General features: G+C 42.8%; 1 long non-coding RNA gene across 2 annotated transcripts in view; it reads right to left on the bottom strand.

Annotated features, from left to right (window-relative positions):
- Positions 1 to 851: 851 nt before the first annotated feature.
- LOC142658667 (uncharacterized) overlaps positions 852 to 13926 on the bottom strand; it is a 49284-nt gene continuing 36209 nt past the window's right edge. For both annotated transcript variants that reach the window (XR_012850145.1, XR_012850146.1), the window contains exon 3: positions 852 to 887. This is a non-coding gene — a long non-coding RNA (uncharacterized LOC142658667). The remainder of the gene's footprint in view (positions 888 to 13926) is intronic.

Here is a 13926-nt window from a genome sequence, read left to right as displayed (position 1 = left end):
TATACATGTACAGTCAGAGGTTTAACTTGAAACTCCTGCGCCCCAAATTCAAAATCTGCCCCCCTACCATTTATAACAATAGTGTCTTATGTGGGAGAGGGTGCCCTTAATCACCAGAAGCCAGATGCGACTGCCACATCTAAACCCCCTGTTGGATATGCCCCTGCATGTAGTGTAATCATTGTACTGCAGGTTTATCACCACCTTTCAGAGTTAAAAACAAAAGGAATTTAAAATGTGTTTACATGGAACGCTGTCTCCAAATCATAATATAAAGCGAGGAAAATCACTCGGGTAAATGCAACTTGCCTCTAAATTACGGATTGTATTGTGCAATCGGATCATATAAATATGTGCTCAGAATTATTGCATATACTGAATATATTGTATTTTTGTCAGTTTATATCAGTATTCCAAAGTAAATCTGCTTTTTCATTTCTCTGGTGTCAGTAATTGTTCTGAAGCAAATTCAAATTCATTTTGCCCCAACCAGAGTTCTGGGAGTTCATTGGCTCGGTCTAGGCCCATCTCCAAAACCAAAGACTTGAGGACCTCTTCATCAACACGATCCAAGTCAAATATTCCAGGACTACTAGCAAGGGATACCGGACTGTTCAAAGCCCAATGATGTGTGTCAGCAGGTCCTTGGTATTGGCTATTAAGCATCTGAATTTGCACGCCTGCTCGAAAGTGCTGGGATGTGGTTAATCCAAAGGTATTTTGCTTAGGTGATGTCACACCTGACGATGTTAGGAGTCCTGCATTAGGCAAGGAAGGTGCCCCTATAACTGCTGTCTTCCAACCAGTTATGGCTGCTTTGGGGTAGTGACTAATTGCTACTGTTTCTCTGTCTTTCATTTTTGCTGCTGGATTTTTAGCAATAGATCCTGCGAAAAAAAAAGATAAAAAAATCTGAATTTATAAATTGAAGAAATATAAAATGTTGATTAGTATAGAGAACACTATCACCCCAGTAAGTAGTAAAATTATACCTACATTCTATATAGGGCTCCTGTGACAACTTAGACAGTATATTGCGGGTACATAGTGGGCTCTCATAATGCAGTTACCCATCCCAAACTTCATGACCATGTGACAGAAAAAGGGAAAATTAATGATATAGAAAATAGAACTAAAGTATCAAACAAAATGTACATGTCTCCAGATCAGTTACTACCACATGACAAATGGTTTTACAAAAGTTAACATTTATAGATTACATGGAGGCCACTCTGAATATAGAAAACTTGGTGGAAAGTTTTTTTTTGCAGTGGGCAGAGTTCCACTGGTTTCAATCCAAAACATCTGAGAACCAAACTACAGAAAATAAAACGAACAAAAGTAGAGGATCCAGCGCAATCAGTTAAAATAGAACAAAGTTCCAATTTTATTGGGATATTTAAAACAAAATCAATCCCGAGTGTGGTATTTAGATATAGGTAGATAGATGCCTACGCGTTTCAGACGCTCTCCACGTCCTTCCTCATGGTTTTTTTCTAAGTAACAAACTACCTAGGAGAGGTTTATATCCGGTTATCTACAGGTGATAATTAACACTGATTCAGCAAGGTGATGCTGTCCAGCATAATGATTTTTGGACACAAGAGGGCGCACAACTGACAAACTATTTGTGAATAAGAATTATCCAGCGTAGTGGAGCTGTCCAGCAGAATAGTGCTGAAACAGAACGCCGGTAATGGATTATACTTTATTTCATAGTAAATATCGTATTTGCAATATGATTGTTGTAATTACTGTCCATGATAGTAAAAAAGACAGAAATAGTTAAGTTGTGGCCTATATTAATAAATAGAAAGTTAATATTTGACTTGGATTTATGGGACTGTCGGATATAAACCTCTGTTTAACTCACATCGAGAATTTAAAAATAACTGTAATAGGCAAAAAAAATTTTTGAACAATTTAAGAAAAGGTTTGAACTGGAATAGATTATTACTATTCGGAATTGTAATAGTGGAACACTAGCAGGGAATTTACCTGCTTCTTATATATTCTATAACTATGGAAGTTACATATTATGTACGGATAATTATATACCTGACAAATTAATATGGCAGATTAGCTTTGTTCTTATATATTCTATAATCCTGAAAGTTGCATATTATATACAGACAAATATATCCCGACAAATCAATATGACTATTTTGACACCAATGAGGTTACAGTACTGCTCTGTTGGTCAATAATTTAGTAGATCTCTAATTTAATTAGTTGTTTTGTATAATTTATTTTCATTAAAAATGAAACATAAGTTCTTTTCTTAAATTTAGTCCACCGGGAACCCTAGTTTTTAAGGTGAAAATCCAGTAGGCTTCTCGTGATAGAAATTTGTGTTTGCTATTTCCCCCTCTGGTTGGCATTTTAACTTTTTATATGGCATAACATTTTAGGCTTGTGGTGGATCTGTTATGATGGGTTATAAAATGTCTTGCAACATTAGAAATGTTTGCAATGTTAGGGTTCTTTATGTAACCCAGATGTTCTAATATTCTCACTTTGAATTTGCGGCTAGTACATCCAATATACATAAGATTGCATACATTGCACTCTATGATGTATATTAGTGCCTCACTATTACAATTAATGTGATTTTGAATTGTAAAGCTGGTTGTATTGTCTGAATCTTTAAAGATTTTGGTAGGTTTGACATACGAGCAAACTTTACAGGGATGAGAGCCGCATCTGAAAAAACCTACGTAATGAAGCCAAGTAGGTTTTGATATATTAGAAGAGAAGACAGAGGGAGATAGAATATCACCCAAAGACGGGGCTTTTCTGGATACCACCTGGCATCCATCCTTAAGTATATCTGACAAGATATTGTCTTCCATAAGGATGACTAAATTTTTCTGAACAATTTTCTTAATTGCATTAAACGGAGTACTATACTGTAACACCAAGGTGGGTGTGTTTCGAATGGTGTCTTTATTGTATTTTGACTCTAATAGTGAATCTCTAGGTTTATTTTCTACAATGGAGAAATCGCCTGGTGCCGATGTGTCCTCGCTCGTCCGACACTATGCAGGACCTGGGGCAGGAAGTGACGTCACAGCGTGATCTCTCGAGAACACGCTGTGTGTCTGTGCACTGCCAGAAGCTGGGTGTTAACGAAGAGAAGTGGATGATGCTGATTCGTCAGCATCATCCACTTCTATTCACAACGCCCAGCTAGTAAAACAAGTAAAAACGCCCAGATGTACACATACAATACACGCCCACTTGGACTTAAGTACAAGTGGGCGTGTTTAAAGTTAAGAAAGGCTCATTTGCATAAATATAAAAATGCTCATAACTTGGCCAAAAATGCTCGTTTTTGAAAAAATAAAAACGTTACTGTTATCTACATTGCAGTGCCGATCTGCTGCAATACGAGATAGGGGTTTGAAAATCTGGTGACAGAGCCTCTTTAAGACAACTCTGGTGTCACGTAGGTAGCCAGGAGTTTTTACTGCTAAAGGTTGTAGCAGAGAGTCTAGCCATTCTGAGAGCTTTTCTGTCATTGAACCTATCCCTGACACTATGGGACGCATAGGAGGAGGTATTATACCTTTGTGTGTTTTAGGTAATGCGTGCATAATTGGGATAGTGGGGCATTGAACAATGATATACTCTGTTTTTTTTGTTAGTACACCACTGTTTAAGCCATCATTTATAAGTTTGTCTAGCTTCCTTTGGAACATACTAGTTGGATTACATGTTAATTTTTTGTATGTATCTGTATCTCCTAAGAGCTTTAAGATTTGAGTTTTATACATTTCCCTATCCAATACGGTAATACTGCCCCCCTTATCTGACATTTTGATAACAATATCATTATTATCTTTCAACTATTTTTTTTGCCATATTGAGAGCTTTAGAGATGTTATAGTCCCTTTTGCTGTGCTTTGTATTTTCGGACAGTTGTTGGAGATCCTTTTCGATTGCCCATTGGAACCTGTCCATGGAATCGGTCCTGGATGTCAAAGGATAAAAGCTCAGGTTTTTTGTAACAAAGTCCGTGGAGAGACTGATATTCCATACACTCCTGCTTCCAAAGCAGTACCTACCAAAATAGGGCATATTTATTATTGTCTTTGAGACTCGGTTCTTGCATTTTGTGCGGCTATTTTCTTGGCACATATATTGTTGGCCAAATTTATTAATGTGTGTGCCAAAACAAACCTTGATTTGTGACATGCTCGCCACGTCGGGTCACATACTTAGAATATGGCCATAGATTTGTAGAGACACGAAATGCTACAGTTTTAACACTTGCGTGCGCCAGTTTATAGCGCGGACTATTAGTCTATACCACCTAATAGGTGATATAAAGAAGGGAAAGGAGTCTAACATGTGCAAAGATGCGCTAAATCTTTAGAACAGCATGCACAACATTGAAAAATTTGGCGCATTTTCTGCTTAGCACCTCTAGTTTCAGACCATCTTTAAGCCATTATTAATAAATCATCCCCAATGTGCTGCAGGCGACCACGTCACATCTGTGAGTCCCTACTCTAAATATAACTGAACCAAATGAGATGCATAAGCTTTGCTGTACCTCAATAACTGAGGGCACGTTCCCACGTAGAGTAAATGCTGCAGAATTTCCGCAACTAAATTTTATGCGGCAATTCCGCAGCATTTTCAGATAAATACATGGCCATGCTGCAGGAAAATAACGCCGTGCAAAAGTTCATAGATTGACCTGCGGTGCAGATTTTAACCCTTTCAAGACGGAGCCATTTTTTTATTTTTAATTATCGTTTATCACTCCCCACCTTCCAAAAGCCATGATTTTTCTGTCAGAGTGGTGTGTAGGCTTATTTTTTGCGGGAGGAGTTGGTTTCTATTGGTAGCATTTAAAGTAACATATACTATACTGGGAAACTGAAAAGAATTATTTGCGGGCTGAAATAGTAAAAAACGGATTCCTCAATAGTTTTTTGGGTTTCGTTTTTACAGCTTTCACTGTGCTGTAAAAACGACAACTTAACATTATTCTGTGGTTCAATACGAATAAGGGGATACCAAATGAATATCGTTTTTTATATATTACTACTTTTAAAGAAAAAAAACTGAGTTAAAAAAACTAATTTGTTTTGGGTGGCCAGATTCTGAGAGCCAAAACCTTTTTATTTTTTCATAGATTGAGCAGTCTGACGGCTTATTTTTTGCGAGACAAGCTGTAGTTTCTATCGGTACTGTCTTTTGGTACATATGACTTTTTGATCACTTATAATTACATTTTATGTAAGAGCGAAGTTGAACAAAAAACAGTGGTTTTGGAGTTTGACATTTTTCCTTTTTACGTCGTTCACCGTGTACGTTAAATAATGTTATATTGTAATAGTTCAGACTTTTATGGACGCAGCTATACCAATTTGGTTTATTTTTATTTTTTTTTAAATTACTTTAGAGGAAAAATTGAGAAAGGGGGGTTACAATGGGGAAAGGGGATTTTTTTTAACTTTTAATATTTTTTTGTTACTACTAAAAACGTAATTCACTTTTTTTTAATTTTTTTTATTAGCCCCCCTAGGGGACTTGAAGCAGTGATTTTTGGATCGCTGGTACAATACACTGCAATACTAATGTAGGACTTAACAGAGGCAGAGTGAAGGCAGTCCTGGAGGCCTTCATTAGTGCCCTCGGCTGCCATGACAACCGTCGTTACCCCCGATCTCGCTGCAGGGGGAGGGCGATGAGCTCTTTTCAACGCCACAGATGCTGCGGCCGCTATTGACCGCAGCATTTGAGGGGTTAAACAGCCAGGAACACTGCGATCGCTGTAAAACAATTTAGTCAATTTATGCTGCGTTTTCATTGCTTTTCTGTTGGAGGTTTTCCCCATTGAATTAAATTTTTAAAAAAGCTTATGCTTACAACCCGGTCGTTGTCATACTGACGCTTTCTTCTGCTCTCCTTCCAGGCCGACCTCCTGGGACCGCTCGACAACGGAGGGACGCATTGCAATGACTACGACTGGGGTAAGTATGAAAGTTTTTTTTCTTCTAGAGATGGTCTCCTGCACTCAATTGTATCTACCTCCATACCTGTATTACGGCAGTGTAAAAACTTTCTCAATCTGCAATAGGACTTCACATCATTCAGCTTCCTCAGGTTAAGAAGGTTTATTGTGAGTACACAGAGCTCTGAATTCCTATTCAGAACTGACATCATCATTAATTACAGCAGTTTATATAGCCAGTATGACGTATGTGCGACATGTGCACAAGTAGACAGAAACTAAGTGTACAATAGTATATGTTTACATTACACAATGTATGTAAGATAATGATAATTTATGATATACAATGTAGTCCAGAATAAGTTAATTTATGACATACAAAGTGGTACATGTCTATATAAAATAATGTGGTAAAGATAAAGGTTAAATTATTATATACAATGGTTAGTTGAACAGATGGAATTCCTGTCTCTTAACTCACAATACAGGGTGGGCCATTTATATGGATACTAGAACAGGAGAAAAAAAAAAGACACACGGCGCCACATAGTGCAAAGTAAAAGCTAGATTAGGCAAGGGAGCAAACTTTGTTAGAAATAAGCTCACCTAGACCAATGGACACCATTAGGTGTCAAACGAGCATTGGGGCTGCTGCCAGGTCCAAAACACAGATTTGATACTTTAAAAAATAAAAAATGGGACCACCGGCGCTGCAATGATGGACAGGAAAATGAAGGACTTTAGACAAACATCACGGCAAAGGTTTTAATGTCAGAGGCTACGCGTTTCAACACCGGACTGGTGTCTTAATCAGGCCAATCCTAATGAAGACACCAGTCCGGTGTTGAAACGCGTAGCCTCTGACATTAAAACCTTTGCCGTGATGTTTGTCTAAAGTCCTTCATTTTCCTGTCCATCATTGCAGCGCCGGTGGTCCCATTTTTTTATTTTTTAAAGTATTTATATGGATACACCTAAATAAAATGGGAAAGGTTGGTGATATTAACTTCCTGTTTGTGGCACATTAGTATATGGGAGGGGGGAACTTTTCAAGCTGAGTGTTGACCATGGCGGCCATTTTTAAGTCGGACATTTTGTATCCAACTTTAGTTTTTTCAATCGGAAGAGGGTCATGTGACACATCAAACTTATCGAGAATTTCACAAGAAAAACAATGGTGTGCTTGATTTTAACGTTACTTTATTCTTTCATGAGTTATTTACAAGCTTCTCTTTGTTTACAGCCATTGACATGTCGCAGAGGTTAACACGTGAGGCGCGGATAGAAATTGTGTTGATGTCTGGTGAACGCAGTACCCGGGTCATTGCAGCAGATTTCAATGCAAGACACCCTACGAGACCACCCATCACCCATGCTACAGTTTGCAAACTGCTTGCCAAGTTTCGTGAAACTGGTTCAGTGTTGGATTTGCCCAAATGTGGACGCATGAAAACTGTCACTAATGAAGAAACATCAGTGGCTGTCCTAGTTTCATTCAGCAAGAGCCCACAGCGTAGCACTCGCCGCATGTCACTGGAGAGTGGCATCAGTCGAACATCCCTTCGGCGGATATTAGCTACTCACAAATGGCACCCTTACAAACTCCAGCTGCTGCAGCATCTCAACGAGGATAACCCAGATCGGCGCACTGAATTTGCAGAATGGGCAAAACAAAAATTGGAACAGGACCCTCAGTTTACACAGAACATTTTGTTCAGTGATGAGGCAAACTTTTATGTGAATGGTGAAGTTAACAAACAAAACCACCGCTATTGGTCTGACACTAACCCACATTGGATAGATCCCTCCAAGACTGTTGGAACACAAAAATTGATGGTATGGTGTGGTATATGGGGTACAAAGATAGTGGGGCCATTCTTCATCAATGGAAACCTCAAGGCCACGGGATATCTGAAATTGCTACATGATGATGTGTTTCCCTCTTTATGCACTGAAGCTGGCAAGTTCCCTGAGTTTTTCCAGCAAGATGGTGCACCACCACATTATGGGTGTCAGGTCTGAGTATTCCTAGATGAACAGTTTCCTGGAAAGTGGATTGGTCATCGTGGGCCAGTTGAATGGCCCCCTAGGTCTCCCGATCTGACCCCCTTAGACTTTTATCTTTGGGGTCATCTGAAGGCAAATGTCTATGTTGTAAAGATACGAGATGTGCAGCAACTGAAACTACGGATACTGGAAGCCTGTGCTAGCATTTCTTCTGCGGTGTTGCCATCAGTGTGTGAAGAGTGGGAGAAGAGGGTTGCATTGACAATCCAACACAATGGGCAGCACTTTGAACACATTTTATAAGTGGTCAGAAACGTGTAAATAACTCATGAAAGAATAAAGAAACGTTAAAACCAAGCACACCATTGTTTTTGTTGTGAAATGCTCGATAAGTTTGATGTGTCACATGACCCTCTTCCCATTGAAAAAACTAAAGTTGGATACAAAATGGCCGCCATGGTCAACACCCAGCTTGAAAAGTTTCCCCCCTCCCATATACTAATGTGCCATAGACAGGAAGTTAATATCACCAACCATTCCCATTTTATTTAGGTGTATCCATATAAATGGCCCAACCTGTAGAATCAGTATAGCTTCTGTTCTCCTACAACAGGGGTCTCAAACTCGGCCGGGTAAGTGGGCCACATATAGAAAAAATGTGAAGTTGACGGGCCGCATTACTTTAAAATTTGATACAATACAAAATTATTGTTAATCAATTAGTTATTTGAACTTCTATAACACTATATTACTATAACACTATATTACTATAATAATACCGCTAGGTTTAAAATTTTTGATATTTCTCCACATGCTTATTTCAACAATCCAGTTTTCCAGTTTAAAACAGTCGCTAAATGCAGTCCGACGGCTCAGTTAGCAGCGTTTGGCAGACACACGTCAAGATTGGGCAGCCCCTTTTTAGATAGTGCCACAGTGCCCTCGGTGGATGCTGCCGCTGTGCCCTCTGTGGATGCTGCCGCTGTGCCCTCTGTGGATGCTGCCGCTGTGCCCTCTTTAGATGTTGCCACATTGCCCTCTGTAGATGCTGCCACAGAGTCCTCTGTAGATAATGCCACAGTGCCCTCTGTAGATAATGCAACGCACCCCTAAATAATGCCACAGTGCCCTCTGTAGATAACGCAACACAATAATGCCAGTGTCCTCTGTACATACTGCCACAGTGCCCTCTGTAGAGGTTGCCAGTGTCCTCTGTAGATGCTGCCATGGTGCCCTCTGTAGATGATGCCACGGTGCCCTCCGTAGATTATGCCACGGTGCCCTCCGCAGATGCTGCCACGGTGCCCTCCGCAGATGCTGCCAGTGCCCACCGCAGATGCTGCCACAGTGCCAAACGCTGATGCTGCGACAGTGATGTCAGGGGCTTGCCCAGAGCTGGAGTCCCGGAGCAGAGCCGCTTCTAGCACTCTGCCGGGGATTCCAGCTCTGCTCCTGACATCAATGTCTATATATGGACAGAGATGTCAGGGGCAACCCCAGAGCTGGAGTCCCGGGCAGAGCGCTAGTAGGCTCTTCCTGGGACTCCAACTGTGCTCCTCACATCACTGGGACTCCTGCTCTGGGGAAGACCCTGACACACTGTCCATATATGGACAGCGATGTCAGGGAATTCCACAAAGTCCCGGAGCAGAGCCTATACTAGCGCTCTGCCCGGGACTCCGGCTCTGGGGAAGCCCCAGATATCGCTGTTCATAAGTGGACAGCGATGTCAGGGAATTCCAGAGTCTCGGAGCAGAGCCTATACTAGTGGCTCTGTGTCCCGAGGGCCGCAGATGACAGCCTCAGGGGCCGCATGCGGCCCGTGTGCTTGAGACCCCTGTCCTACAAGATACGTATGCCACCATTCTCCATATTGATACATTAGTAAAAAGTTTAGTTTCTTAATTATTCCCTATCACTCCTCTCTCTATCACTTACTAATCATAATAGTAGATATATTGTGGGTTATTTTGTACGGATCTAGACTATTAGCAGTAAAGCTGGTAGTACCAGAAACATGACACATATAACATATCAAACAAGTTACATAGTTACATAGTTACATAGTTAGTACGGCTGAAAAAAGACACATGTCCATCAAGTCCAACCAAGGGAAGGGAAAAGGGAAGGAAAAATTTCTACACATAGGAGCTAATATTTTTTTGTTCTAGGAAATTATCTAACCCTTTTTTAAAGCCATCTACTGTCCCTGCTGTGACCAGCTCCTGCGGTAGGCTATTCCATAAATTCACCGTTCTTACTGTAAAGAAGCCTTGTCGCCTCTGCAGCTTGAACCTTTTTTTCTCCAGACGGAGGGAGTGCCCCCTTGTTTTTTGAGGGGGTTTTACAAGGAACAGGATATCACCATATTTTTTGTATGTGCCATTAATATATTTATATAAGTTAATCATGTCCCCCCTTAGTCGTCTTTTTTCAAGGCTAAATAGGTTTAATTCTTTCAATCTTTCCTCATAACTTAAATTCTCCATGCCCCTTATTAGCTTCGTTGCTCTTCTTTGTATTTTTTCCAACTCCAGGGCATCCTTTCTATGAACTGGAGCCCAGAACTGAACTGCATATTCTAGATGGGGCCTCACTAATGCTTTGTAAAGTGGCAATATTACATCTCTGTCCCGCGAGTCCATGCCTCTTTTAATACACGACAATATCTTGCTGGCCTTTGAAGCAGCTGATTGACACTGCATGCTGTTATTGAGTTTATGATTTACAAGAACACCCAGATCCTTCTCAACAAGTGAATCCGCCAGTGTAGCTCCCCCTAGGACATATGATGCATGCAGGTTGTTGGTACCCAGATGCATAACTTTACATTTATCTACATTAAACTTCATTTGCCAAGTGGACGCCCATTGTCATAATGAGAAATCGAACCAACTGTAATGATGGGGGTAGGGAAACAGACAAGTGAGCCCTAATCTACCCGCCACTCAGTCCCTGCCTACTTGCAACGACCCGCCCTAGGCGACGGGGTACAACTGGGCGACGGTCCCTACGCTAAGTAAGTGCACGACAGACAAACAGACAAGGGTACACAAAGCTAAGGGAAATGGGGCAGTTGCCCACGGCAACACCGTGAGCAACAAGAGTGGTGAACGAGCCGAGTCAAACCAGGAGTGTACGAGGTACCAAACGCAGAGCAGGAGAGTAGTCAGTAAACCAGGGTCAGTATGAAGCAGGGTCAAATAGTTACAAGCTGCAGCAGGGCCAGGAAACCACACGAGATGAATCACAAGCAAAGGAGGAACAGGAAAGGCAGGTATAAATAGACAGGGGGCGGGAGCTAGCTCCTTCTGGCCAGGCTGCGATAGGCTCTCCCACTCCTAAGCCTGCCATCCTGAGTGGTGGAAGATGGAGTCAGTCTCACAGACACAGGAGCAGGTGCAGACTGATTACCTATGGGCGTATACACAGAAGTTGTGCCTGGCAGATCCTTTACACCAACACTATGTTCCAAAGTACTTTATCTGGCTGTGCTCCAAACATTGTTTCGTAGAGTATCATCTTCACGCGATGGAAGAGCAGCATATTTTTTTTACTGCTACAGCTGTGGCTTAGGTTGCGGTCCTGAGGTAGGCTATATTATGTCCTCTTATCTCAGACCACAGTCCACTGAGTGTCACAGTTGTAGATCTGGGTGACTGGTGTCGAGGATATCAGTCAGCTCCTTCACTTGGTCAGATGGTTCAACAGCAGATTTTACACATTTGCAGTGTGACGCATGGTTCCACGTACCTCTGCCCTCTACCTTGATGGCGGCAGGGGTCGTCAGAAGAACTTGATGTGGACCTTCCCAGCGTTCTGAAAGAGAACCAGACCTTTAAAAACTTGCGCATCAGTACAAAGTCTCCAAGCTGAATGTCGTGACACACAGAGGTGGTTTCCGGCGGTTGATTGATGCTGTTTAACGTAGTGATGAATCTCCTTCAGTTGCTTATGTAATCTTGAGACAGAGTCTACATTCATAGTATTTGGCACAGTCAGGTTTGTGTCTGAGGGTGAAAGTGGAAGATAGGACGTTTTCCAAAAAGTCTCTCAAAAGGTGACAGTTGCAGCATGTAGCCAGCTTTTCTTTAATGGTTCAATTATAACTTTTAACCTTTCCACTAGCTTTTGGGTGATCAGGTGTATGTAACTGTTGTTTTATCCCTAGCATAGAGCAGATTGTTTGAAATACCAGTAAAAGACGGTCCTTGATCACTGGAAAGAACCTGTGGAATGCCATATCTACAAACAAACTCTGCAGATTTAGTAACAGTAACAGCAGCAGTTTGTGATGCTGTTGGATAGGCTTCAACCCATCCTGAGAACTGATCTACACATACCAACACATATTGTAACCTTCCCACCATTAGTAGCTGTATGTAATCAATTTGAAGAATGTGTAAAGGACCAGATGTTGATGGAAGATATGAAGGACGGTCTTTTACTGCGCCTACTGCATTCTGTTGAAGGCTGGTGAGGCAAGACGCAGAATTCTTTATCGCAACGGCAGTGAAGCCCATGGCACACCAGTAAGTGAAAACCAAATTTCGCATTGCAGTCTTACCTCCTGTTACGTCCATGGCCGGGGATCGCCGTTCTAACTCACCCCCTGACGATCCCGGCCATGGACACCTCTCTGCTCGGTGTCCTCCTCCCTCTGGCAGTCGCCGGCACTGTCTTCCGGGTCCTCGCGCCGTTCCCCGCAGGGCGCGCGCACGGCCTTAAAGGGCCAGTACGCGTCCAGCTGCCAGTAATCAGTTATTAGCCCAAATGGCTGCTGGACTATAAAAATGAGCTCTGCCCACTGGTTCCTTGCCTGAGCGTTGTTGTATACCCTAGTCTGTCTTGCTAAAGGTCTCCTAGTGTTTTCCAGTTCCCAGTGTTGCCCGTTCCTGCTGCCTGTACCCTGTATCCCGTACTATCATTACCTGCTGTAAAAGCCAAGTCGTGTCTTCCGCCACATCCGCGGCGTCACCTGCTGTGAAAGCCAAGTCGTGCCTTCCCGCTGAATCCGCGGCGTCACCTGCTGTGAAAGCCAAGTCGTGAACCTGCCACTGTCTACTATTGCGTCAGTTACCCATTTTGAACTATAGACATTGTTTTGAACCTAGTTGGCCAGCTGCTACCCCGCTACGCGGTACGGCCCAGTGGGTCCACACCCCGCGCCGTGACAGTACGCTCAGGCCATGGACCCCGCTGGCCAAGTCAAGAGTCTGTCATCCTCCCAAGCCATGCAGGCAGACCTGCAGGATCTGCAAGCGCGACAGGATCAACTCATTGTGGCTCCATGGCGCCGCATCTTGGTGCACTAGTTTCTTCCGTCATCGCTCCTAGTGAAACTCCTCCGATCAACCCTCCAGCTACACCTCCTGGCAGCTCCAGTTCGGACTCTCGGTTCTCGCTGCCATTGCCACCACGGTTTCATGGAGATGCAAGTTTGTGCAGGGGGTTCCTGAACCAATGCCAAATCCATTTCACTCTGCACGCCCAAGCATTTCCTTCGGACGGAGTCAGGATCGCCTTTATTGTATCCCTACTCGCCAGCAAGGCCCTGGCATGGGCGAACCCAATCTGGGAACGACAGGGACCCGTGACCAGAGACTTCCTGGGGTTTGTGCGGTTGTTCCGTTCCGTATTTGAGGAGCCTGGACGAGCCTCATCGGCTGCTACTACTATTTTTAACCTGCGTCAGGAGGACGCCTCCGTGGGCGAATACACCATCCAGTTCCGGACTCTGGCAGGAGAATTGTCTTGGAATAATGAGGCCTTAGTAGCATCCCTCTGGCATGGCCTATCGCCTGAGATCAAAGATGAACTGGCTGCTCGAGATCTCCCAGCTGCCCTGGATGATCTGATTCAGCTGGCTAGCCGCATGGACATAAGGCTCAGAGAGAGATCCCAAGAGATTCTTCAGGAGAGACGGCTTCCTAGACTGGCGCCCAACTTCC

The sequence above is a fragment of the Rhinoderma darwinii genome, chromosome 8 (genome assembly GCF_050947455.1).
Source record: "Rhinoderma darwinii isolate aRhiDar2 chromosome 8, aRhiDar2.hap1, whole genome shotgun sequence".
Taxonomy (NCBI): domain Eukaryota; kingdom Metazoa; phylum Chordata; class Amphibia; order Anura; family Rhinodermatidae; genus Rhinoderma; species Rhinoderma darwinii.
This window is presented reverse-complemented; position numbering and strand designations above follow the sequence as displayed.